Genomic DNA, 25,489 nt, shown 5'->3' on the forward strand with positions numbered 1-25,489 from the left:
AATTTTGGTGAACAGTGGGACACAGGAAGCAGCCCTTCATCTATTACAGCAAATCAACTGAAATTTCTTGAAGGCTCACTATGGTCAAGGTATTTATTCAACAAAGTGGTGGCAGGGCCTGTATCTATCTTGCGTCAGTCTATGTTCCATCATCTAACAAGCGGCCTGATACATAGCCAATTGTCAGCAAAAATTTGATAAGTGAATGGAAAAAGACATTGCACTGAATACTGTATTGGGAAGAAATGTGGAGTTCACTGTGCACAAACAGGAGTAAAATATAGTCCTTATCTACAAAGGTTTTATAATCTCATAAGGATGACAGCTGCAGTCACAGTTAACCATCAGGCAGACTACACACTGAGGAGGATGGCTCATTCTATTTGTGATCAGGGTGATCAGGGGAGATTTCAACAAAAACTAAATAAGTGAACTGTGAAAGGTGAGCTGAATATGTCAGTCTGAGACTGGCAAGTGGAGAAAAAATTGAGAGGAGCAGAAGTCTGAAATACAAGGGCTTGTTGGGGTTTAGGGGTGCAATAAATAATTCCCCCATCTCCTCTCCTGAATTTTAGAGTCAGTTGGGAAGTAGAGCAGGGATCCCTCAGACACCAACATGCTCAGCTTTGTTATAGATAAGGCTGAATCAGTTTCCTGGAATTGACCTTACTTCTCTAAACTGTAGGCCTTCCCCTCGCAGGTTCAGAACATGTTCAGGTAAGCTCACTGCAGGGATAAACAGGGTGAGGACAGACCAGTCCTAAAGAAAGAAAGAAAGAAGTCCACATACACTCCCTTTCTTTTCTCAAACTCGTCAATCGCTGAGGAGAAGTAAGCTAGGGAGGCAGAGAAAAAGAGGCTTAGAAAAATCTAGAAGTCCTCTTTCCAGATTTTTCCCTCATGGAGGTAAAAACTCCTGTACTCTATTATGAACACATGAGAGTTGAGGGTTAAGAATTTCCTAAGCATAGTCATATGGCATATTTACATAGCTTAATTTTAAATACATTTATCTCTTCCTTCATTTACAGAAATCTGTTGCTTGGCTTTGATCCACTGAAATGCAAAGAACAGTGTATGACCTTGGTAAAGAGGATGTGACTGTTAAGCCTTTGCATCGGTCTTCTAATTTGGACTTCTGAAAAATGGAAATGGGAGTATTAGTTCATTAAACAACTCACTTCCTTTAATTTTTTTTCCTTGGGGCCTAACAAAAGTATGTCTCAGGGGTTCTAACGAGCTTCTCTACTAAGGAGGTTCCTAATATCTTGCAGGGAAATTAAAACCGCCCAGATACCCTTTAAGCCATTTTCTCAATCAGCAATTCCAATTTGGTTATATTCAAGACCTCAGTACGTGTTGACATAGAAGCAGGTACATGTGTGTGATGAGGATGAAGGACCTAGGAAGGAAGGGAAGATGGGAAAAGGGAAGAGGTAACAGAATTCAACCTTTGTCACATTCAGTTCTATGCCACTAGTTTGGAGATTTTTCAACTGCAGGTGAACATCAAGGCCCTCCATTAACAATATTTTTGGTCCTAGAATGACTGCATTTTCACTGCCTTTCAGGGTTTTATAACTAGAATAGTTTCTTTCCTTACATATCTTTCCTTCCTTCATCTTTAGTGGTTTTTTGACCTTGGGGAAATTACTTTACATGTCTCAACTCCATATTCCTCAACTCCAAAGCGGGTACTTTTTTTTTTAAAGTTATTTGTTGTTGAGTAATTTACAGGTACTTTATAGAATTTACTCTTTTGCTGGAAAGACATATGTTTAAATATTTAATTATAAAGTGTGCTGAGTACTTTGCAGTCATAGTTAACCATAATTCAAGGCAGACTATACACAGAGGAGGGTGATTCATTGTCGGGTATGATCAGGGAAGATTTCAACAGAAATGAAATAAAAATGGGCTGTGAAAGGTGAGCTGAATGTGTCAAGCAGAGAATCTAGAGCAGTGATTCTCAAAGCATGGGCCTTAGACAAGCATTATCAGACTCACCTGTTAGCTTTTTGAACCACAAATTTACCAACTCCATCAGATGTATTCAATCAGAGTCTTTGGCAATGGGTCTCGGGGAACACTAACAAGACTTACAGGTGATTACATTAAAGTTTGAGAAACAATGCATTAGGAGGCCCTGATCTAGGCCCATTGGTCAGAGGCCACTGAAGGGGGTGGTATTTAATCTCAGGTGAGAGGTATATTAGGGTAATGGGTAGAAGCTTCGAGTTTCTCAGACGAAGGAAACAGCTAACGTGGAGGCCTAGAGAAGAGCTTGGCATATTCAGGTACGAAAAGTTTCTCTATTAGCAGAATTAAAATGTGTTTTCTGGAGTACAGAAGCTCACTGCAGAGATAAACAGGGTGAGGATAGACCAGTCCTAAAGAAAGAAAGAAAAAAAGTCCACATATACTTCTTTTCTTTTCTCAAACGCTTCAATCACCGAGTAGAAGTAAGCTAGGGAGCCGGAGGAAAAGCCCGTTTGTAAGAGAGTCAGTCTTGGACTCTATCTAACAGAAATGCCTCAAGGGCTAGAGGGATGGCTCTACTGGTGAAGAGACCCAGCAGAAAAGTGGGCTTGGGAGTGAAGCATCAGCAGCATCATGGAGTTTCAGTTCTAGGCCAGGGACAGCTTACCCATGAGAGTACTCCATGTGAGAAAGCCAGGGCGTCTTCACTCATTTCGTAAATATTTATGAGGCACTTACATTGTGTTAGATGTTCTAGATGCTGGGACTAGAACAGTGAAAAAAACGGGAGAACTACAATGAATATACACATAATGTTGGGTGGTAATGTGTGCCGTCAATAAAACAAAAGCAGGGTCGAGGGTAGAGCGTAATGGGTGCTGTTACATAGGAAGGTTGTCATAGAAGGCCTAAATCTGAGAAGGAGAAATTTGAACGGAGATCTGAAGAAACTGAAGAGACGGTTTGTAGATATCATTTCCTTCCAATTTGCTCTCAAGGCCTCGTTTGAGAGTGGCTATAAATTCTAGCCCTGAACAGAAAAGCAGCTAGATTTGGGTGTGTTAGTCAAGTGAGACGCAGAGGAAGCAGTACAACGAAACCCATGAAATGGCAGAAGCATTTTTATCACAGCCCCCAAAGAGAAGAAGGCAGCCGGCCTCACAGAGCCAACCGTAAGGTGAGGGAGTAAGGAAGTTGTCCCAGACAGGGCCGCTCAACCAGTGATTTGGGAGCAAGAGAGCATCTGTGGGACCAAAGTCTTTTTTGGGGTCCAGGGAGTTACCCAAGCAGGCTTCCCATAGGGGCCTTCTGATTGGTGGGTTTAAAGGCAACAGGTGTGAATTCCACGGGCTCACGCAGTGATTGAGAGGTGGTTATTGCAGCACTTCTATGCAGTTCCTGTAGGGTGTGGGGGACAAGAAGGTCGAGTCAAGTAGGATGACCCATAGGGAGGTTGGAGAGTTGGTCACCAAAAGGCAGTGGTAAAAGGTGATATCTGGACTGACCATACAGAGGAACAGGAAGGGGGTGTGTTATTGGAAACTGCGTCAAGGACAAATGAGTCCTGCTTCTGGTATGAGAAAGTAAAACTTATATTCAAAATGCATATCGAAGCAACATAAAATTTGTAAACCCAGAATAAAATTCTGGTTCCTACCCAACAGAATGGATCCCTACTCTAAGCTAAGCACATTTCAGTTAACCTGAAAAACTAGTTCAGGTCGTGATGGGAAAAAGAGATTGGATGTGTCTCATTACACTCTGCTCCCCTTAGTATTTAGGCACAACTGACCAGCATTAGCATTAAAACAGATACTTTAGGACTGAAAAAACAGATTATCTGTAGCAATAAGATACCAGCACGACAGACTGCAGACCCTGAAAGAAGACAGAGTATTTTACTGAAAATATATTTCTTTGACACATTTGAAATGTCCTTGTGAAGCTGTCTCTTATGGGGAAAATGTATATTCTATAGGGCATCTCCTTCCCTTTCCAGGTCTTTTCCCTGATTCGGGAGACAATTAAGAATCTGGCACGTTTTAAAATCTGATAAAAAATATTTACAGTCTAGTTTCTCTGAAGCCTGCTACCTGGAGGCCTTATCTGCATAAGAAGCTTTTTCTCCACAATCCCGTCTTCTAAACTAGACACTCCCTTCTGCTGATTCTAGGTCTCTAAATAATAACTTATCTTTTTCAACCAATTGCCAATCAGAAAATCTTTGAATCTACTTATGACCTGGCAAGGCTCCTCCCCCACCCACTTTAGAGTTGCTCCACCTTTCTGGACCAAACTGATATACACCTTACATATGTTTATATTAATTGATGCCTATGTCTCTCTAAAATGTATAAAACCAAGCTGAAGCCTGACAACTTTGGGCACATGTTCTTAGAACCTCTTGAGACTCTGCCTCAGGTCATGATCACTCATACTTGGCCCACAATTAATCTCTTAAAATTTTTAATAGAATTTGACTTTTTGTTGACAAATTACAGGAATTCACTATAGTGTGAGCCATACAAACAATCTTACGAGTAGAAAACACAAGTACAAAGGCTGCCAGGTAAGAGTGTTTGTCTAGAATGGAGTGAGTAGGGGCAGAGTGTGACAGGAAATGGAGCCACTAAGATCACCGGGGGTCTGGTATAGCAATGGTCAGGGCTTTGGCTTTCATTTCAGAAGACACTGGAAGGCACTGGAGGGCTGTGAGTAGAGCAGTGACATAATCTTGGTTTGAGTTTAAAAACACAGGTGAATTCTGGACCCTTGGAGGAAAGATAAGATGCTGGGAGTCTGGTGAGGAGACCAGTGCAAGTGAAGAGATGATCATGGTTTGGACAGGGCGGTAGTGGTGATGGTGGTGAGAAGTAGTCAGATTCTGAATATACTGTCAATCCTTATTAGCAGATTCTGTATTTGCAAACCTGCCTTCTTGATAAAATGTGTTTGTAACCCCAAAATCGATACTCAGGATCTCTCATAGCCACTCACAGACCTGCAGATGCACAAAATAGTGAAAAATCTGTCTTCTGTGCATGTTCCCTGCTGAGTTCTAATAAGATGATGCTTTGCCTTCTCATTTCAGTTCTTGTGTTGTAAACGTTTCCTTTTTGTGGTATATTTAGTGCCTTTTTCTTTTTTTGCATTTTTGTGTCTTTTAATGTCTTTTATTGCTGTTTAAAATGGTCCCAAGTGTAATCCTGAGGTATTATCTAGTGTTCCTAAGAACAAGAAGGTTGTGATGTGCCTTACAGAGAAAATACTAAGGTCAGATCAGCTTTGTTCAGGTGTGAGTTATAGTGCTGCTGGCAGCAAGTTCTTTGCTAATTAATCTATAAAATATATCACTGTGTGTTTAAACAGAAACACACATAAAACAAGGTATATGTGGATCAGTTGATGAAAATTTTGTGACCAAATACATGTCGAAACATAACTCTGTATTTTCCCTAGGGGCAATGATTCCATATTAGCAAATTCAGCATTTACAGTGACTTTATAGAACATAACTACTGTTAATAATGAGAATCACTTGTATGTTAAACATAGTGACAGGATATGTGTTTTGAAAATGGGTTATGAGAGAGTATTTTTAAGGTATTTGGCCCAAATGACAGAATGGTGTTGCCATTTGCTTATGTGGGAGGAGCATTTTTAGTGGAGGAGAGGAAATCATGTTTGATCCAAGTCACACTAAGTTAGAAAGGTGTTTAGATATCCAAGTAGAGGTCATAAGCAATCAGCAAGACATATGAGTCTCCACAAGAGGGTATTGATCCCACATTTCAACTCTATCAGCTACTTCAACTGTGTGCTCTTTCCTTGCTAATCATTTGGGCTCTCACCAGGAGGAATCAAAACAGCCAGTGAGTGAATAGAGAAGGAAGTGGGGTGAGGAAGAGAAACCAACCGTATCGCTCTTTGCCCTGGCAGGCCGGAGGTGAGGAGTTTTGGTCATTACACTGGATTTGACTATTTAAGCCATTTTATAGCTTAAATAGCTTTAAGGATTTACTATTTTATTATTCATACCTGGTAGAAAAGCTATGGGATCTGCCTGAGTTTTCATCACAAGGTTGGGGAAGAATGGGCCCAAAGTGTGAGTTTCACAGGAAAAGATAATGCATCCTAGTAAGTACAGCTATGTCTATAACTTTAATTATCTTCCATATGCTGTAGGCTTTCAGATTTACATCTCCAAGCAAAATCTTTCTTATACTCTCTAGACCCATATATCTATCTGCATACTTAATATTTTTATTTGGGTGTCTGAGAGGTTACTCAAATTCAACATGTGTGGTATCGAACTCACAGTATCGATACCACACCCACCTTCCTTTTCTTCTAAAAACAACAAAAAAAAAACCTGGTCTCTTTTTAGTTTCCTATTTTGGTGAAAGGCAACATCATCCACTAGTTGGATATGTCAGACCCTTGGATGTATTCTTGATGTCTCCTTACCCTAATTGATATTACCTCTTCATCCTGAACAACTAGTTCATCATTATGCCCTGGGATTTCAACTTCCAGATATCTTTTGAATCTGTAGACTTCTTTTCAACTCTGCTGCCATTGCTTTCTGGGCAGTATTATAGAACATGGGATATGAGCTAGACTGCCTGGCCTGGATTTCTTTCTCAATACTTGTTATCTCTGTGACGTTGTCAAGTCACTCAACAGCTCCAAAGCTTACTTTCCATGTTGTAAAGATATTTACAGTTTGAAATACATAGGATTATTGAGGATTATTGTAAGTATTACATGGGATATAATATATCTGGTGCATGAATTCTAAATGAGCTCTGTTAAATTAAGATACCATTCTCTCTTGCCTGGAGTATCACAATATTTTTCTTACTGGTCTGTGGGCATCCATTCTGTCCAACTCCACTGCAGCCCTAGCCTGCAGTCCTAGCCTTATGAGGGTTATCTCTGCAAAGTTCAAATATGCTTATCACTTTCTTAAAAGCTTTGAATGACTTCAGCTGCTCTAAGGAAATAGAACTAAATCTTCAACATGACCTACAAGAACTTCTCTCAGCTGGTGGTTGCCTCCCTTTCTGCACTCTTGCCATGCTCACCTTCTGATTTTTCAGGTGGCTTGTGCAGTCCTGACCTTACCACTTCCCTGGTTCTCTGATGTGATAGTCTCCCTGCATAGACTGCTTTCTCTGTCTGGCATGTTTGTCTATTGTGCCTAATTAATTCTTTTTATCTTTCATATCTCAGCTTGAGCATAACTTTCTTGGGTAAGCCTTCTCTTACTCCTTTAGGGAGGTGAAATTCTTTGATATGCTCTTAAAAAATGGCTCATTTTTTCACAGCATGTGTATGTGTTTGTATTCATTTATTCTTACTTTGTTTATATTCATGTCTCATTTCTGGTAAGCTCAATGGGAGCAAAGAGTTTTGTCTGGATTGAAGCTTTTATTTATTTAATTTTCTTCTTAGTTCTTAGCAAATATAATAGTAAGCTTCGTATATAGTAAACAATAAATTTTGTTGGATGAATATGCATGTAAAGCACTTATGCTCCACAAATAGTAGCCATTATTGCTACTGATGCCTATTGAGAAGTGATACAGGGTAACAAAGGGACCTCACTCAATCATCAGGAGGCAGACTGGAGCCCTGAAGTAGAAACTCAAGCAAAGAAGTGGTAGACTCATTATCACCTAGAAGGTCAGAATCTAATGGCCAGACTAAAGGACAGTTAGGAAAGCTCAGAGACAGCCTGGACTTGGGGATGAAGCAAAAGAACGAGAACATCTGCTCAGGGTCTTCTTCATCGGTCTTGTCAACATTCTTAAAGGGACTGTAGGTAAATTGGGGAGCTTATGGAAGCAGCTTTGCCTAAGATGACAAGCAATAAGGGAGAGCTATGCATTCCTAAATTTGGAACCCCAAGGAAAAAGCCCAAGTCCTCAAATGTTTATGACAGTGAAGTGGAAATGACAGGAAAGACAAGGAGACTGTTTCTTCAGATTACATTCTTTATTTCCTTTTCTCATGTCTTCTTTCCAGAAGGCATAGTGTGAAGTGGGGGGGTGGTATCCTAAACTCTGCATGTAAGCTGTGTTTCATTTCAGCCAGCCATTTAATTTCTGTCGACCTATATACTCTCTGCTATTTTATTAATAGTAGCAAAAACTGCAAACCTGCATAACATTTTCAGTAAAAAGCAAGTATAATATTACTAAAATAGCTGACTCATTCTGTTTGAATTTATTACTTATGTTATTTTATTGTAATTCATAAGAATAAAAGCCACAAAATAAAAAAAATGCTTACATTAATATGGACACTATTCAGTTTACTTTCACATTTATTACTTGTTCCTTTAAAAAGCCCTTATTAGACATAAATACTAGGCTTTTTTATTCAAGAAATAGGAGCTTATGACTAGTTTTTCCAATTACTTCCCAAAGATATATTGGTCAGCTTTTTCATTTTGGCATAAATGATTCAGTTTTTTGTTTATTCGTGGAATTATTCTTTAAGTTTTTCTAATACATTATCAGCTGGTCAATTGATTTATAACAATGATGTTCGCTTTCTGCACTACTAGTGGAATAGATTGGATATTTTCTGTAATCTAAAATATTTGGTAAAGAATTAACCGTGAAATTAAGACCAAGTGAAACTCACCTTAAAATTTTCAAGTTCTACTTAAAGGATCCTATGTATAAAGATAAAGAGGTATTAATGTCCACTTGATATGGCTTTACAAGTAAAAATATATTAATTTCAAAAATAGTAGTCCATTATGTATGACTTTGGTGGACATATAGTATATTCCATATATTTTAATTTATCAAATATTTTTATGCTTCCTTCTCTCCACACAAATAAAATGAGATTAATATGGAAAATAAAGCGAGTAGAGAAATGAAAGCTACTGTAACCATGAGCTTAGCATAACATTTTTGTAATTGTACCTCGGTTTGGGGTTCCTGGCTATCAGAGCAAAAAGGGAAATTACTCTCATTATTGGAAAACGGGACACATACCAGCACATACCAGTTCTTTAGGGAAGTTTTCCCTAATTGAAAATTCTAAAGTAAACTTCTCACATGGGGTTTTATGTCCAATATATTTAATAATTTAACAAACGGTATCTTCTAAATGAGAAATTATATAGAATGCAGAGAAAAATTTCATATCTGGATGGGTTATTTTGTGTATTAATTTGGAGTTGGGATCAGAGATCTCATATTTTTGCAGGATAAAAGTTCATCTGAACATTGTTACAAAAGCATTGCCAAATAAATCAACAAAGCAAATCTCCTTTAGAAAAAAAACTACATAGAGAGAAGGTACTGTTTTTAGAACGTGAGAAACATCTTTATTATATACAACTGAAATAATTGCCAGATGATCTGAGCTAGTGTCATGATATATTCATTAACATTAATTTCTAAGGCTCATTAGAGGAGAATAATTACTAGGAAACACTTAGACTAATTAAAGATACTATATATTTGAAAGCTTAGAGAATTACATTTTTGTTTATTATTTCAAGATAACATTTATACACTGTACCTCCCACAAGTAATCTTGCGAAGTGAAAGCCTACTGTTTATGGAAAGGCATTATTGTGTTTTGTACCTTTAAGATATCTTTGTTCACATGCTATTACATTGAATGGTTCTTTGACACATTTGTGAATCCTTCACAGCACATAACAAAGTATTTTGTCATGAAGTAGAGTAGTAAGCTGATAAATAAGTGACATATCTGCCATATAAAGTCACCATAACTCTCCTCTGTCTATGGTGGCAATTGTAGGCATTCTAAGTGCTGGAGTTGAGGAGTGCTTTTCATCCATCCTAGGTTTTTTTTTTTTTTTCCCCCTGCCAAATTGTGAATACTCTCTGGGAACTAGTTCATTAAAGGCTTTTCTGTTAATCCCCATGCACAAGATAGCTAATAATTGAGGCAAAGATGTACATGTATAAAAATTAACTTATGTAAAACACATATAGTAGTACTCATAGTAAACTGGCAATAACTGTCAGTCCTTTTCCTGTAATACACGTTTTAATTGTAATAGTTTCTCTTGAAAACCTGACTGAAGAGCCTTTCTGATCTTAAAGAATTAAGAGAATAAATGTCAGACAATGGCTTCTATATTTTGGGAAAAGCCTTGTGCCTCCTCTAGGTATATCATGTTAATGGCTACTTATTTATCTACTCACAGCTGTAACCTTGACAAGGTTACTAAGTCAAACAAGTAGACTTTCCTTTCAGTTTACAAAGTCTTACTGTTTTTTGATGGGTAGTACAGATGGTCTTTACTCAGGAAAAGATGATTTTTCTCCTCTTATCATGATGTATGAGTAATAAACAGATAAAAGATATATAGTCAGATAGAGCCCATATCTGCTATATAGACCTACGCCTACACATATGAAAACGCATGTCAAGATATAAGTTCATTTTTATAGGTTCCATGTATACAATGTTAGAATTTGTGAAGGGGCATAAGAAAGCTAGATTCAGAATGGAAAATGTCATAAAATTTTCCTGCATTTGTCTAAAAAATAATGAATTCTAAAGCAATCTCACAAAAAACTAAAACTGTTTTCATTGACTTAACATGTTGTGTAATAAAGAATTACTTCTTAAAGCTTTCATGGATTTAAAAATATGGTGGAACGGCTTTATTATCTCTTTGTTTGCAATTCAATAAATTTTATTTTGGATTAACTATCATTTTAAGATTTGAATTAATATTGAAATGCTGACAGTTTTTCTTTGATCTTGGGCAACTTCCCTCTGCCATTTTTCAAATCAACAGTATAGCTTTTACAAATATAGCTTTTACAAATAGCTATATTCTGCATATAGATATATTTGTGGGCTCCTCTATGCATGAATGTGTATAAGAATGCCAATTACAAATCGCCTTTTAAGGTTCTATCTGGATATAAAATGAAGAATGAAGTTTGGAAATAATTACAATTTTTTTTCAGGAACTGTAGTATATATGTTATATAGTAAACAGAGTAATTTAGTACTAGACAAATGGGCTTTTATTGACTAGATTTCACTATAAGGTAGAAACTTAAAGTTTAAATGAGCTAAAATCTCAATGGGATAGTTCCAGGGTTAGCACATTGTGTTAGACTGTTAGCACAAACTTTTAAACATCCATTGTTTGCTATTTTTTGACAGGAATATATTGAAGATACAAAATCTTGATAACAACTTTCTGCCAAGTTGCATAAACAGTATCTACTGTTAACAAAAAATGACTTGCTGTTAAGCTAGATTGGCACCCCATTTGCCTGCATATGTTTATTCCAATTGCCAAAAGCTATTGTGAGGCAAAACTTTGAGTTTATGTAAAGTAAAGCACCTGGCCTAAATCATAAAGAAGTAGAAAGATTAAAGTTTATTTTGGTTGCTAGCATGTGCCGAATATCTGCAGCACTGTTAAGAAGCCACTTTTTTACTGAGAAAATTAATTCTATGACCTAAACTTAGCAAAATAAAACCTGAGTAACTTTAAAAATTTTAATGCTTTGCCACTGCTCCTAAACCTTTTGCTGCCTTTTGCTTTTTAACAGCGCACACTGTATATAAAGCGGCCAAATTTTCTGTAAACATTAGTAACTTAGAATAATTCAGAATAGCAGGTATAATAAAATGTTAAAGGTCACCAAGATTTTCAAATCTAATATCACCTTTCTTAAAAATAACCGTTAATAACCTCTGACTCATAGCATTACTCATCTACCCTTTCTTTCAGACTTAATGAAAAACTGCAACCAGTGAGTCAGAAAGAGATTCAAAAGGGTAGTGAGTTTCCAGAGTGAAACATCTTTTGAAAAGTCATTATTTAACACGCTTGCCATTGTTTTTCATAATAATCATTTTCGATTAGTCTACTTTCCTTCCTGTAACCTTGGATTTGGGGGCCATTTTACTAAATCACCAAAGACTCCCTACTATCTCTTCGTGGACATTTGCTTTCATAGTGCAGCTGTATTTTCCAAGCAACTTTTGAGTTTTGCACTTTGTTCTGTAACAGATACATCTTCATTTCTTCATGTTTTCTTTTTGTCATTCCGCGATTCAGATTTAAATAAAAATCTTAATATATTATTTTGGCTTTCTTTAAAAATCTGCTTTTTTTTCTGGTATGCTTACATTTCAAAATATTTTATCTTACTGCTCTTGATTTCTTTTCTTTTTAAATTACAGTTTGGCTGGGCACAGTGGCTGAATGCCTGTAATCCTAGCATTCTGGGAGGCTGGGGCAGGTGGATCACTTGAGGTCAGGAGTTCGAGACCAGTCTAGCCAACATGGCAAAACCACATCTCTACTAAAAATACAAAAATTAGTGGGGCATGGTGTTGCACACCTGTAGCCCAACTATTTGGGAGGCTGAGGTGGGAGGACAGCTTGAGCCTAGGAAGTGGAGGCCAGAGTGAGCTGATATTGTGCCACTGTACTCCAGCCTTGGCAACAGAGTGAGATCCTGTCTCAAAGAAAAAAAATGCAGTTGACTATTTAATAACACAGTTTTGAATGGTGTGGTTCCACTTCCATCTCAGCTACTCCTGAGACAGCAAGATCAACCCCTTCTCTTTCTCCTCCTCCTCAGCCTATTCAACATGAAAATGAGGGTGAAAACATTTATGATGATCCACTACCACTGAATAAATGATACATATGTTCTCTTCCTTGTGATTTTCTTCCTAACATTTTCTTTTATCTTTTATTTTATTGTAAGAATACAGTATGAAATATTAATACATATAAAATACAAAGATGTGTTAATTAACCATTTATGTTTTCTGTAAAAGTTTTATCAACAGTAGGATATTAACAGTTAAGTTTTAGTGAAGTCAAAAGTTATATGAGAATTTTTGACTGCACAGGAGTTCAGTGCTGCTAAACCCTGTATTGTTTAGGGGTCAACTGTATATACTAATTATTATTTGAAAACTTAATTTATTTGACTCAAATTATGTTTATGCTGATGGGTAATCCCTTTTTTAAATCTTAAATAGTGATCACATTTTAATTTTTCAGTTTTCAAATAAAAAAAAATTGTATTGCCTGCTAGTCTTCTCAATCAGAATTGGATATTTCAAATCCTTTTATCCTACTCTGACTTAGAATCCAAAAGAAAATATAAGAAAAATACTTCTATTTTCTTTTTTCTCTTCCTTCTTTTCCTAACATGTATTGAGAATTTATTATGCATCAAGGTCTCCGTCTTCATTATCTAATATTCATAACCAGTAAAGTAGCTGCTCTGGTTCCTCTCTTGCTTGTGAGGTACTTGGGGATTTGGACTTGAAGGAGTTTACTGGAGGTCCCAGACCTAGGAGTTGGGGTGCACTCTGGCAGAGGGTTCTACCACCACTTGAGGCTTTATCTGTGAGAAAGCGTATGTTCGTGTTTTTTTCCCCCAGAGTTGATATTTTAAGTTGAAGGCAATTAATGATGAAAGGAAATTATAAAAGAAAACAATCTATTTATACAATTCCTTCAGTGGTCTTAGCAAATCAATATCTTTAACAGCAAGATACCCCGATTTCATAGGTTAGACACAGCCAACTTGAAAGACTTGGAGTCTGCCTTGAAACATTCTGGTTGCGTTCCCTACGAAGAGTCCTTTGGCTTCTCTCTAGGTCCTGCTTTCTGCATTCTTCCTCACTTCCTTCTACTTCCTCAAATTGCTCATCTTTCGGGATGGTCTGGCCACAGCTCCCTCTGTCCACAAAGCTTTTGGTACAAGATACATGAGAAGGAAGGGCAAAGAATGCACAAAAGCAGAAATGCCAGTTCAAGTCAGCACCCACCTGGCAGAGGCTCCACCAGGAGGACCATCTTCCAGGCTGAAGGAGAATCTAAATAGCCAGAGCTACTTAGAATCTCTTGCATCACAAGGCCTGTAAAATTAAACCCCGAGCTCTGTCTCAGATTTCTGGAACTTGTAAAATGAATGTGTCAGTAGAGATACATGAAATGAGAAACAACTTACTGCTATTAACCATAGGGAAAAAAGGATGCTGGAGAGCAGGGAATTAGAAGGATGTTCTGTGCTTCTCTTCTTGGCTTTAAAAATTATAATTGAAAGAAGAAATTGCTAAAATTTAGGTATTGACAGTATTCTTTGCTTGTTTTGATGTCCTAATTTTGAAACTTCCTGTCATGAAAACCATTTATATTTGTATTTCAACATATTATATTTTACTTAATGTGTTTTTAGAAGCTTCTCAGAACCATTTATTTTGTAATTTCAGCCTCTTTGCAGAAATTAATATGTGTAAGATCACAGTGATGTGACATTGTAAAATGATTATTATGGAAACTGATTATAAACCATAAGTTATTTATTAGGTAGGACTAAGATAAACTTGGATTAATTCATAAAATTACTGTGAGGCAAATTTTCTTCACTGGATCAGAGTCAAATAATGATATTATGCCAGAAATATACAGATAATGCTTGGGGTGTTTTAGCTTATGGGTACTCAGAAAGAAATACAAGAACCTATCATTTAGCTAAAGATCTGGAAGAATAATTCAACATTATGTCCATGTTTGGTTTGCTGAGTAGTCCATTTACTTCTGATGTAGGATGGAGCAAATACAAGTAGTTGTGGTTAGGCCAGTTGATGGCAGGACTAATTGTAAAGGATATGACCTTTCTAGTCCAGGGTTTTGTGACTGAAACCTGGTATTGCCTGTTACTAGTTATGCAACCTAGGACAGTTTATGCAACCCCATTGTTCCCCCTTTCCTTTTTACAGAGAATGGGAATAAGCACACTAATATATACCTCATATGAGTTTTGTGAAGATTAAAGTAATATGAGTAAAGTACTTTGTACAATGTCTGACATTCCATGAGAGCTCAGTGAATGTTAGTGTGTTAGTGATCAGGTGACGTAGGTTTAAATCCCAGCACAACCCTTTATTAGCTGTGTGATTTTGAGCAAATTACATAATATCTGAATGTCTACTTTTTTTTTTTTTTTTAGACAGAATTTTGCTCTTGTCTCCCAGGCTGGAGTGCAATGGCACAGTCTCGGCTCAAGATACTTGCGATACTCAGTCCCAAGTAGCTGGGATTACAGGCATGTTCCACAATGCCTGGCTAATTTTGTGTTTTTAGTAGAAACAGAATTTCACTATGTTGGTCAAGCTGGTCTTGAACTCCTGACCTCAGGTGATCCACCTGCCTCGGCCTCCCAAAGTGCTGGGATTACAGGCGTGAGCCACTGCTCCTGGCCTGAGTGTCTACTTTTTAAAGTCTGTAATGTCTGCTTCTGAGGGTGGTAATGATGATTAATTTACACAATGTTTGGAAGTGCCTTGATAAGTCTGAAAGCAAGTACAAGTGGGCTACAAGCATGACTGTGAAGGTAGAAGAGTCAATATAATTTTTCTATTTTCTTTACTGTCTAGTGTATAAGTAACAGGTAATTAAAACATGGGTAGATGAGACGTAGTCCTACTGAGGTTTGCACATAAGATTAGAGTTAGAATTAGCTTATGAGAAAAAAGTAAAATTTTATGAGGTCATCACATGTATTTTAAATATTTAATAATTTAATTTGAAAGAATTATGCATAAATATTATTTAATATTAAGCCCATTTGTGTCAGTGAAGTCTAATTTTAATGATGATGTAATGATATTGCACTTGAAGAATTTGTAGAAATCTAATACAATCAATAAAAAATTCTTAGAAGTTAATCACTGAACATAATTTAAAACTTTTTCTCCCTGTTTTTTATTCTCACTGCTGCTACATTTGCTCAGGCCCTTGTCCCTCTCACCTGATGGTTAAAGTAAGTTTCCTAATTGGTCTTTTAATTTAATTCTTCTTGACCTATAGTCCCCAGCCCCTACTCCACATTGTTGTGACAATACTCTCTAAGACATAATTCTGATCATGTGAGCTCAACTGTTTAAAACTCTTCAGTACTTCCCACTTGCCCACAGGAGACAGTCACAAATCCTTATCAAGGCACTCTGCATTCTGATCCTGGTCTGTCGACTAATTCTGCCTCATCAAAGAGCAGTCCCTCTTACATCTTTCTTTCCCTGCTCAACAGTCCTCCTATGCTTCTCCAGACTGGCCTCCCTGCTTCACACAATTCTGCCTTTGTTCATTGAGTTTCTTCCACCTGCAAATGGCATAATTATATTGTAGTCCCTACCTCATGTGTTATATTTCTTGTGGTCATTGCTCACCACCCTCCATCAGAGCACCTAGCGTAATTCCTGAGCTTACTGATATCTAATTTTTTTATTCCCTTTTTAGCCCAGAAGTGATAGGGAGAAAGAATCATGTCTTTTTCATCTTCGTATCCCTAGTATATTACAAAATACTGGGCACATAGTTGATGATTACATTACTGCACATATTAAATACTGTATGATTCTTATGTTTTAAGCCAAGCAGAGCTTGGTGGTATTATCTATAAATTCATTTTTCATTTTTATTTTGGGTAAATGCATTCTTAACCAAGCCACTAGCTAAATATTTAATGTGACCACAAATTTTGGCTTATGTTTGCTGAATTAAACAACTACTAAGTAGCCTCTCATTTGTTTCTAGTTACTAGAAAAGTTAATGCAGCTCTTAAACTACATAATTTATAACTTGATGTAATAGGTTCAAGTCCATAAATGACATGTTTAATTAGTGTGAATTATGTACAGTCTGGTTAAGGATTGTGCTCATTTTCCCAACAGGATATCCTCAGAGAAGGGGGTGCTTTAGAAGGACTAATTTAAAAGAGGATGCACTTCTATTGTATTTGGTTCAAAAGCTTGCACTTAATGAAGTCACTTTGTTTTTTTTTTTTTAGTAAAACACCCAGGACCTGGCTAATTAGTGATCCAGAGTCACTGAGTCAGAGCGATTCCAAGCTGTTATAAATCCAGAGAGTAAAATATACCTTCCATTTTCCCACGGGTCTTTGTAAATGCAGTGTTATATGAAATGGTAGAAAAAGAAGACTCCAAATTTTAATAATGTCAATGAGACATTTTTGATTCTTATCTGAAATACGTGAATATATGAACACTCACAACAGTTTTCACAGTTACGTGCAGGTTTGGGATTTGGGATATAGCATTATTGAAACATCTCAGTCAGTAACATCCAGAAAAAAAATACAGCACTGACATGATTCCAAGCATATTAATCTACATTCTTGTGAACACTACTCCTGTGCCAGAAATTCTTCTGAAAGGAACAAAATATATATACCTGCTGCATGCACTTCAGCAAGCTCTGCAGTGATGTCCTCGCCTATCCAAAACCAGCACTTAACATACATTTGCTCCTTTGCCCTTACCCTTTACTCTACCATGTATTAGAGATGATGATAGGTGGGAAGGTTGTCTTAAATGTGGTGAACTGTGAGCAATGTGGAGTTTGTAAAACTCCAGCTGATTCTGCTAAATCAGGTTGGCTCATCTCATGAACTATGCATTAGTTGAAGATATAAGCATTTTCTTCAAATCTCAGTTTCTATTTCTGGGCTGCTGTTTGACCTTGCATATTAGAATTAGATTTGCAACTTTTGCAAATATACAGGCATTCTTCTTTGTGTAGCACGGTGACAAAAAATAGTTGGCATAGTGCTAGGCCCTGAACCCATATATTCTGTTTACAAAAGCAGGGAGTTTGTATGTGCTTTCTTTTTATTTACAATGAATCCTTCTAGATTTGCTTATAATATACTTTATTTTCCTTTATTTTCAGTTATTACACACATAGTTTATTAAAACAGAGTTTTAGCTGTTCTCTGGTGCCTTAAATCTGTATTATAACTAGGTTGGGTATAAATAATAAAACCCCAAATCTGCTGGTTGCTCTATTTAAGTGGTTTTTCCCTTCTGATTATTCTGCTTATGGTCTAAAATGTCTCTTTAGGTATTTTTGGTTCTAGAACCACTAATTGATTTATATTGCTTAACATATAGACTTTACTTTTCATTTACGTATTCATTCACTTATTCATTTCCTAAAGGTCTAGGGACAGCCTGCTGTATGGCAGACATTGTTTTTTTTTTCTTTTGTACTAAATCAGGTCATACAAAGCACCTACTCCCTTACTCCCTTCTGAGAAGACTCAAAACATTTTTGGGATTTGTTGAGGGTATTTAATACTGCATTTTATGTCAACTGTTGGATTGCTGGCTATATAGCTCCTTTTCTGGTGTGACTGCTGTAGAGTTTCCAATATGCACATTTAACTTAATCACAAATAGTATTAAGTTACCTTTAAATGCTCTTATTTCATATATAATGAAAGAACCTTACAAAGTATACTTCTATATTAGTTTTCTATTTCTGGTTAAAAAATTACAATGAACATAATGGTTTTAAAGAGCTTACATTGGCTTATGCTTATAAAAACGTGCAACTGGGTTCTATGCTCAGGTTATCACATAGCTGAAATCAACATGTTGGTGGCTGAGCTTTTTTATCTAGAAGATTTGGCAAATAATCTGCTTCCAAGTTGATTCAGGTTGTTGGCAGAATTCAGTTCTATGTCCTGATAGCCCGGTGGTGGGTTGCACTCAGTGTCAAGAGACCTCCTACATTACTCGTCACCCCTGACGCCCATTTTATAGCCCCGATACTTCACCTAATACAGATGGTTCCTGACTTATGAGGGCTTGACTTAAAAGTTTTCAACCCTAGAATGGTGTGAAAGTGATACTCATTCAGTACATTCCTTGATTTACATGGGATTATATCCACATAAAAGGGTAAACTCCCTATAAATCCATCCTAAATTGAAAATACTGTAAATCTAAAATGTACTCTAAACTTGTAGTATTTTCAATTTAGGATGGGTTTATAGGGAGGTTACCCTGTTGTGAGTCAAGGAGCATCTGTGTTTTTCATGCTTCAAATTTCTTTGGTTTCCTCCACTGAGGAAGTCAGAAAATTCTGCTTTTATGGGGCTCATGTAATTATATTAAGCATATTCAGTTAATCTTGCTATTTGAAGGTCAATGAATTGAGTCAACAGCTACACCTACAAAATATATTTTGCCAGGTAGCATAGATGATCATGGCTGTGCTAGCTTATCATTTTCACAATCCCATTTGGGGATTAGGGCAGAAAATCTTTGGATCTATTTTTGTCATTCTGCCTACCACAATTTCTGCTTCACTTCGATTATTCATTGTGCTATTGTTGCTATACATTTTCTACATCTATTATAACTCTCAAAATACTTTATTAGTTTTTAAAATTAGTCATTGATTAGCCAAATTTCATTAAAGAAAATTTTAAAATGAAAAGACATCCATGTTTGCCCATATAGAGTTTCTAGTACTCTTCTATTGTATGTATCTGATTTTTCATCTGATGTTATTTTCTTTCTATCTTGAAGAACTTCCCCTACCGTTTCTTCAAGTACAAATGTTCTGGCAACAAATTCATGGTTTTGTTTGTCTGAAAAATGTCATTATCCTACCTTCATTTTTGAAGGATAATTTTAGTGGATATAGACATCTAGGTTGACATTTGTTTTCTTTTAGAACTTTAATTTTATAATTCTACTGACTTGTTGCACAGGGTTTCAGATGAGATGTAAATAGATATTCTTATTTTTTCCCTCTATATAATCTGATCCCCACCTTCCACCCCTTGCTACTTTTAAGATTTTCTTTTCATCACTGGGTTTCAGCAATTTGATTATAATAGGTCTTGGTGGTGTTTTCTTTGTGTGTATCTTTCTTGGGATTTGTTGCACTTGTTGGATTTGTGCATTTATAGCTTATATCAAATTTGGAAATTTTTCAATACTTAATTGTCCAAATATTTTTTCTGCACCTCTCTCTATTTCTAGCACTCCAATTACATGTATGGTAGTCCTCTTGTTATTGTCCCAGTTGTCTCTGGAATTTAGTTTTACTTCTCAATGTTTTCTTTTCTGTGCTTCTTTATAGATAGCCTCTATTACTTTGTTTTCTCTTTCATAGTGTTCATTCTCCTGTTAAGAAAATCTAGTCTTTTTTTATTTCAGGAATTTCTAGATATAGAATTTCAATTTTGTTTTTTATAAAAATTTTTATTTTTCTGCTTAGGTTTCCTATTTGTTCACTTATTTATTATGTCTATATATTTAAGTTTTTGAATACATTTCTTATACCTTATTTGTTAATTATAACACTTTTGCCATCATTGGTTGTGTTTTTACCTACTTTGTTTTTCTTGATTATTAGTTTTTTCTGCTCCTTTGCAGGTCTACTAATTTTGATTACATGTTGAATATTGTGATGTTACATCGTAGAGAGCTTGTATTTCATAGTCTTTAATAAAGAGTGTTGAATTTTGTTCTAGAAGCTGGTTAATTTACTGGCTGATAAGTTTTATCTTGTTGAGGCTTGTGTTTGGTTAGGTCTAGAGTAGTACTTACTCCAGAGCCAAAGTAATACTACTTTGAATGTGTGGCCTTTCTAGACTTTAACTGAATGCTGTGGCAGGTTCAGTGAAGCCACTCATTCTGGATAATCGGAGCATTAATATCTCTCAGCACTGTGTGATCTTTGGGGCCTCCAAAGTCCTCAGTAACTCTTCTCCACCACGCCTCATGAAGTCTTGCCCTGTATAGATGCAAGTTAATACGTACCAAAATCTCAGTGAGGCCTCTGCAGTTGTCTGGAGAGCCTTCTTTGTATAGCTTACTCTTCTTTCTCAGTTTCATACCTCAAAAGTTTCTGATGACTCAGTAGCCATTAACTCTGACATTTGTTTTCCCTACCCAGCAAGACTATTGCTTTTTTTCCAGGATACTGTTCTATGCTGCATTGGAGCTCATTTCATCTGTTTCCTTTCTCTAAAAAAAATGACGACCTTGGATGTCTAGTGTCCAATTTTTTAAAATAATTCACATATTTCTAATTGTTTGAAGTTATATATGGTAATCCAATGCCCATTCTTATTTCATGGCTACAACTGAAACTTGGCCATTTAAACATTTTGAAGTTATTTGATAAGAAGATGCTTTAGATATTAATCTCGTTTGATTAAGTGATTACTCAAGTTCCTGTATGTCATAAGAGATTTTATCTGGGATATGAATTTCAGAATACTTTGTCAACTCTGTGTTAAGGAGACTACAGCATTCTTAAATTGAAATATTTCATGCCATTTTTAGTTTTATTTATTTTGCCTTGGGGAACTCTGTTTCCAAGTCTTACTCTCCACTTGTTTTCCCCTTGTGGCTTAGTGTTGGATTTTAGATCTTGTTTCCTGGTAATATTGTAATGCTTCATTTTACTCACCATTATTTTTAGCTTTTGTGACCTCTTACTCGCTTACAGTTCTCCGTAACTATTTTCTAGTTAGGTTATTGCTAATTGCTAAAGTGGATCTAGTTTTAGAATGACTAATGTAATGTAAAGCTAGTTACCTATGAACATTCTTCTACCAATTTCAGGGTGTCTAGTGATTATTGTCCTATATCTGTATTCTCTAATGTATTGATTAGCCAAGTCCTTTTAGTAAGAGGTGCCCATAGTAACTAGTGAAGTTTTATGCCTCATGATATACTCATTCAATTGATTAAACTCCTAGCCAGTCACTTAAATCTGTCTTTCGTTTCCAGAATGATTTTTTTCTGTGTCATTAGAGTGGATGTGTTAGCTACGGACATACTATCGCCAGGCTGCAAATCAACAACAAAGTTATTAGGCTTCCCCGCATTTAACGAGATCTCTAAAGTACCTTAAATATCACTTGTGTTATGAGAAATCACTTTTAGAGTTCTAATTTTATTTTTTGTTAATATAACAGTGTCTACTTCTATAGTATAAATTCTGTTTAGCCAAGCAAATCTAAATTTTGTGTCCTTTGGGAACATATTCTTCATGTTTTGTAATTTGTGCAAGATGTAAACACTTGCTTCCTCCCCTGCAGTTTCTTCCTATCTGCTATCTATAATTAATTTATATATTCTTAGTAGGTGTCTCTTCTAGGATATCAACATTGTTAAACTCCTCTGGCAATGAGTTAGATGAAGGATCCAAAAGAAGAATTACTATTTTCCAACTATTTATCTTTGGAATTTTTTTAGCATGATTATCTCCACTTCTTGTTTTCTCTTACTGTATTTGACAAATATTTAGGTACTAAACATGAAAGTACTTTTCTGTCCTTACTCTTAAAATAGTTAAGCTCAGCTGATAATGTCTCAGTAGGGTTAGCAGTCTTGCTTCTATTACATTGGATTTTAATTGCTCCCTTATCTTACATATTTTTGTAATAGTTGCCATAGATGTGTTTTAAAATAGATTTAGGGCTTTCTTTTTCCTTCACACAATAAAAATTTGGGTAGAGACAAGGTAACAACTCTATACTCCTTTACTGTCTTCATGCTCTTTCTCCTACCAAAAGAATAGTCTTTTCTATTTCTGTTTAAAATATGGGTAAGTGCAATTATTGTACTAATAACAATTAAAATTATAAATAAAAATGTGAGCCACTCAAATTTCTTCATTAAGAGAATGTCAGCATCTTGTTATTGTATTAGAGATGGGGTCTTGCTATATTGTTTGGGCTGTAGTGTAGTGACTATTCACAAGTGTGATTGTAGCTTATTACAGCCTCCAACTGTTGGAGGCTACAACTCTAGCGTCCAACTTCTGGCCTCAAGCAATCCTTCTACCTCAGCCTCCTCAGCAACTGGAACTACAGGTGTGTGTCACCAGGCCTGGCTACTTCTTGGTGAATATCCTAGGGTCTGGTGTTTATATACCACAGAAGTGCATAATTATTTCCATCCTGAAGCCTCACTCTAGATGGTAAGTCACAATGAAAGAAAACGTTACACCAACTTCAGCTGCATATATAGACATTTATTACCAAGCAGATACAACAGCCATAAAACTTATCTGTAGTCCTTTCCCAAGTATACTCAGCATTTTGGAAAGCCTTGCTTTATGACTAATGTGATGATGTACTGGGCAAGCCTCATGTCAAAGCAGGAAGCAGGATCCTCCAAACTCTGTATGTAAGAAATACTATCTTCCTTTGTGTTCCTAAATCAAGGGTATTCTCTTTTGAGTTCTCCTCCTCTTTGTCTTAGCAGGAGATGAGACTTTCCTCCTCTACTCGCTAGATAAAATTAAGATTCCTTGGGTCTTAAGCAGATGGAAACATCTGGGGTTGGAGCTTGGCATTCAGTTCACATTTAATAGACTTTCTGTTTAAGCTCACTCACAGGGTTTGTGAGAATAGGTTGTTCTCTGTGACAAATTTTGAACCTAGTAACATTTTTTAAGTTTCCACCACTACAGTATTTTATGATTGGTATAAGCCTTCCTTAGATCACTGTATTTCAGTCATTCTTGTATAGGAGTTGGTCTCTATCTTTATCTGGTACTAGGTAAGTCATCAGGTGTTAGTCATTGGACCCCCACCCCTCAACCTGCCTGTTTTCAAGAGCACAAAAATGTGAGAAAAATCTGAACTTTGTTAACTTCTGCAGGATTTTATAACCAATAATTATAATTTTAATAGGCCTGTAAAGTTTGTGTTTTACCATGTTGTTTTATTTTGAATTACGTGAATGGATGGGTAGGGACATTTAAGTTTTTTCATTGTTTAAAACCTAGAAAGTTCTTCATCTGGCTCTAGCACCAGGGAACAACTACCCAGCTCTCTTCCTAGCTTCTCTAGTGTGCTCTCACCCTCCATTTCCCATCCCTCACCCCCTAGGACCAACTTTAACTTCTTTTGGAAGGCTGGCTTTTGGTTCTAGGGTAAAAACTGCCAGTTTTCCTCTAATTAATTAACTGTTAAATACATGTCAGTTTTTGTGGTTTATTTTCTTAAAGATTTTGATAGTTAACCAGCTTGTTCTGCGTTGTGAGGTACATTGATTCTATCCTTAAGTGTATTAGCACTAGCATATTTTTATGTAATTTTAAAATTTACCAAGTGAGTGTCAGTAAATATTTCAATTAACTATAATTTTAAAAGATCTATGAAAACAACTATTTATAATAGCTTTAAAATCATGGGAATTTTAACTTTTAAAAAGTTTAAATCCTAATATTTTTAATAGTTGTTTAAACCCAAGTAGTGTACTTAATTCTATTTAATTATGAATATGTTATTAATAAGAGAATTTAAAACCCTCAGTATCTTGCTTGATCACTTTTTAATTTATGTTGATACTGAGATATAAATACTTTGAAAAAAAAGAAAAATGAATTTAAATGCTCAGAGACTGAAAAGAATGAGTATTCTTTAAGTTGGTAAGATTTCTTTAGGCAAGCTATAGTTTTGCCATTTTAAAAAAGTCCTTAGGTTCCTATATTTCTAAAGTGTAATTTATGGCAAACTCTTTTGTCTAGAGCTAAACCTAATTAATATTTTAATAATTTTTTCTAAGTTTTTTTTTTTTCCAGATAAATCGTTAACTCAATCATTTTATATTGTCCTATGGGAGAAAAATATAATGTTCATCAGATGTTTTATAAATGTTTTTCTATGGAAAGATAGAACTTTATTATATTTTCTGTTCTATATATGATCCATTTTGGTATCCAATCTTTTGGCTTCCCTGGACCACAATTGGAAGAATTGTCTTGGACCAGTTATAAAATATTCTAACATTAACAATAGCTGATGACCTAAAACACACACACACACACACACACACACACACACACACACACACCCCTCTACACCTCATAATGTTTTTTTTTTTTTTTTTTTTTTTTTTTTTTGAGACGGAGTTTCGCTCTTGTGACCCAGGCTGGAGTGCAATGGCGCGATCTTGGCTCACCGCCACCTCCGCCTCCTGGGTTCAAGCAATTCTCCTGCCTCAGCCTCCAAGTAGCTGGGACTACAGGTGTGCACCCCTGTGCCCAGCAAATTTCTGTATTTTTAGTAGAGACGAGGTTTCACCATGTTGACCAGGATGGTCTCGATCTTTTGACCTCGTGATCCACCTGCCTCCCAAAGTGCTGGGATTACAGGCATGAGCCACCGCGCCCAGCCTACCTCATGATGTTTTAAGAAAGTTTACAAACTTGTGTTGGGCCACATTCAAAGCCATTCTGGGCCCTATGCGGCCTGCGGGTGAACTGTGATTCGGCAAGATTGGTCTATGTCTTGCTTAAATAGCCACTAGCCACCTGTGGCTGTTTGAACATAAATTAATTAAAATTAAGTAAATTAAAAATGAGTCTTTCATTTGCATTACCTACATTTCAAGTGCTGAATAATAGCTGTATTTGGATACCACGGATATTAAATATTTCCACCATTACCTAAATTCTATTGGTCACTGTTAATGATCATTTATCTGACACCGTCAATTTATAATTAAATACCTAAGATGATTTTTGTTTGTTAGCATCTATTAATACATTATAACATGTTTGGTAAGTGTAAATATCTGTTTAATTAGATCTCAGATTATGAAAGCAAAACCTTATAATTGTTTTTTGGAGTTTGCTTTTTGATGATTATTCATATGTCATTTCTGA

At 36.1% G+C, this 25,489-nt stretch overlaps 1 long non-coding RNA gene across 2 annotated transcripts in view; it reads left to right on the forward strand.

The window, feature by feature from the left end:
- Positions 1-25,489, forward strand: part of LOC104653286 (uncharacterized) — a 951,899-nt gene that overhangs the window by 98,532 nt on the left and 827,878 nt on the right. For both annotated transcript variants that reach the window (XR_746505.2, XR_012514083.1), the window contains exon 4: positions 1-89. This is a non-coding gene — a long non-coding RNA (uncharacterized LOC104653286). The remainder of the gene's footprint in view (positions 90-25,489) is intronic.

Source organism: Saimiri boliviensis, chromosome 15 (genome assembly GCF_048565385.1).
Source record: "Saimiri boliviensis isolate mSaiBol1 chromosome 15, mSaiBol1.pri, whole genome shotgun sequence".
In the NCBI taxonomy this organism is placed as follows: domain Eukaryota; kingdom Metazoa; phylum Chordata; class Mammalia; order Primates; family Cebidae; genus Saimiri; species Saimiri boliviensis.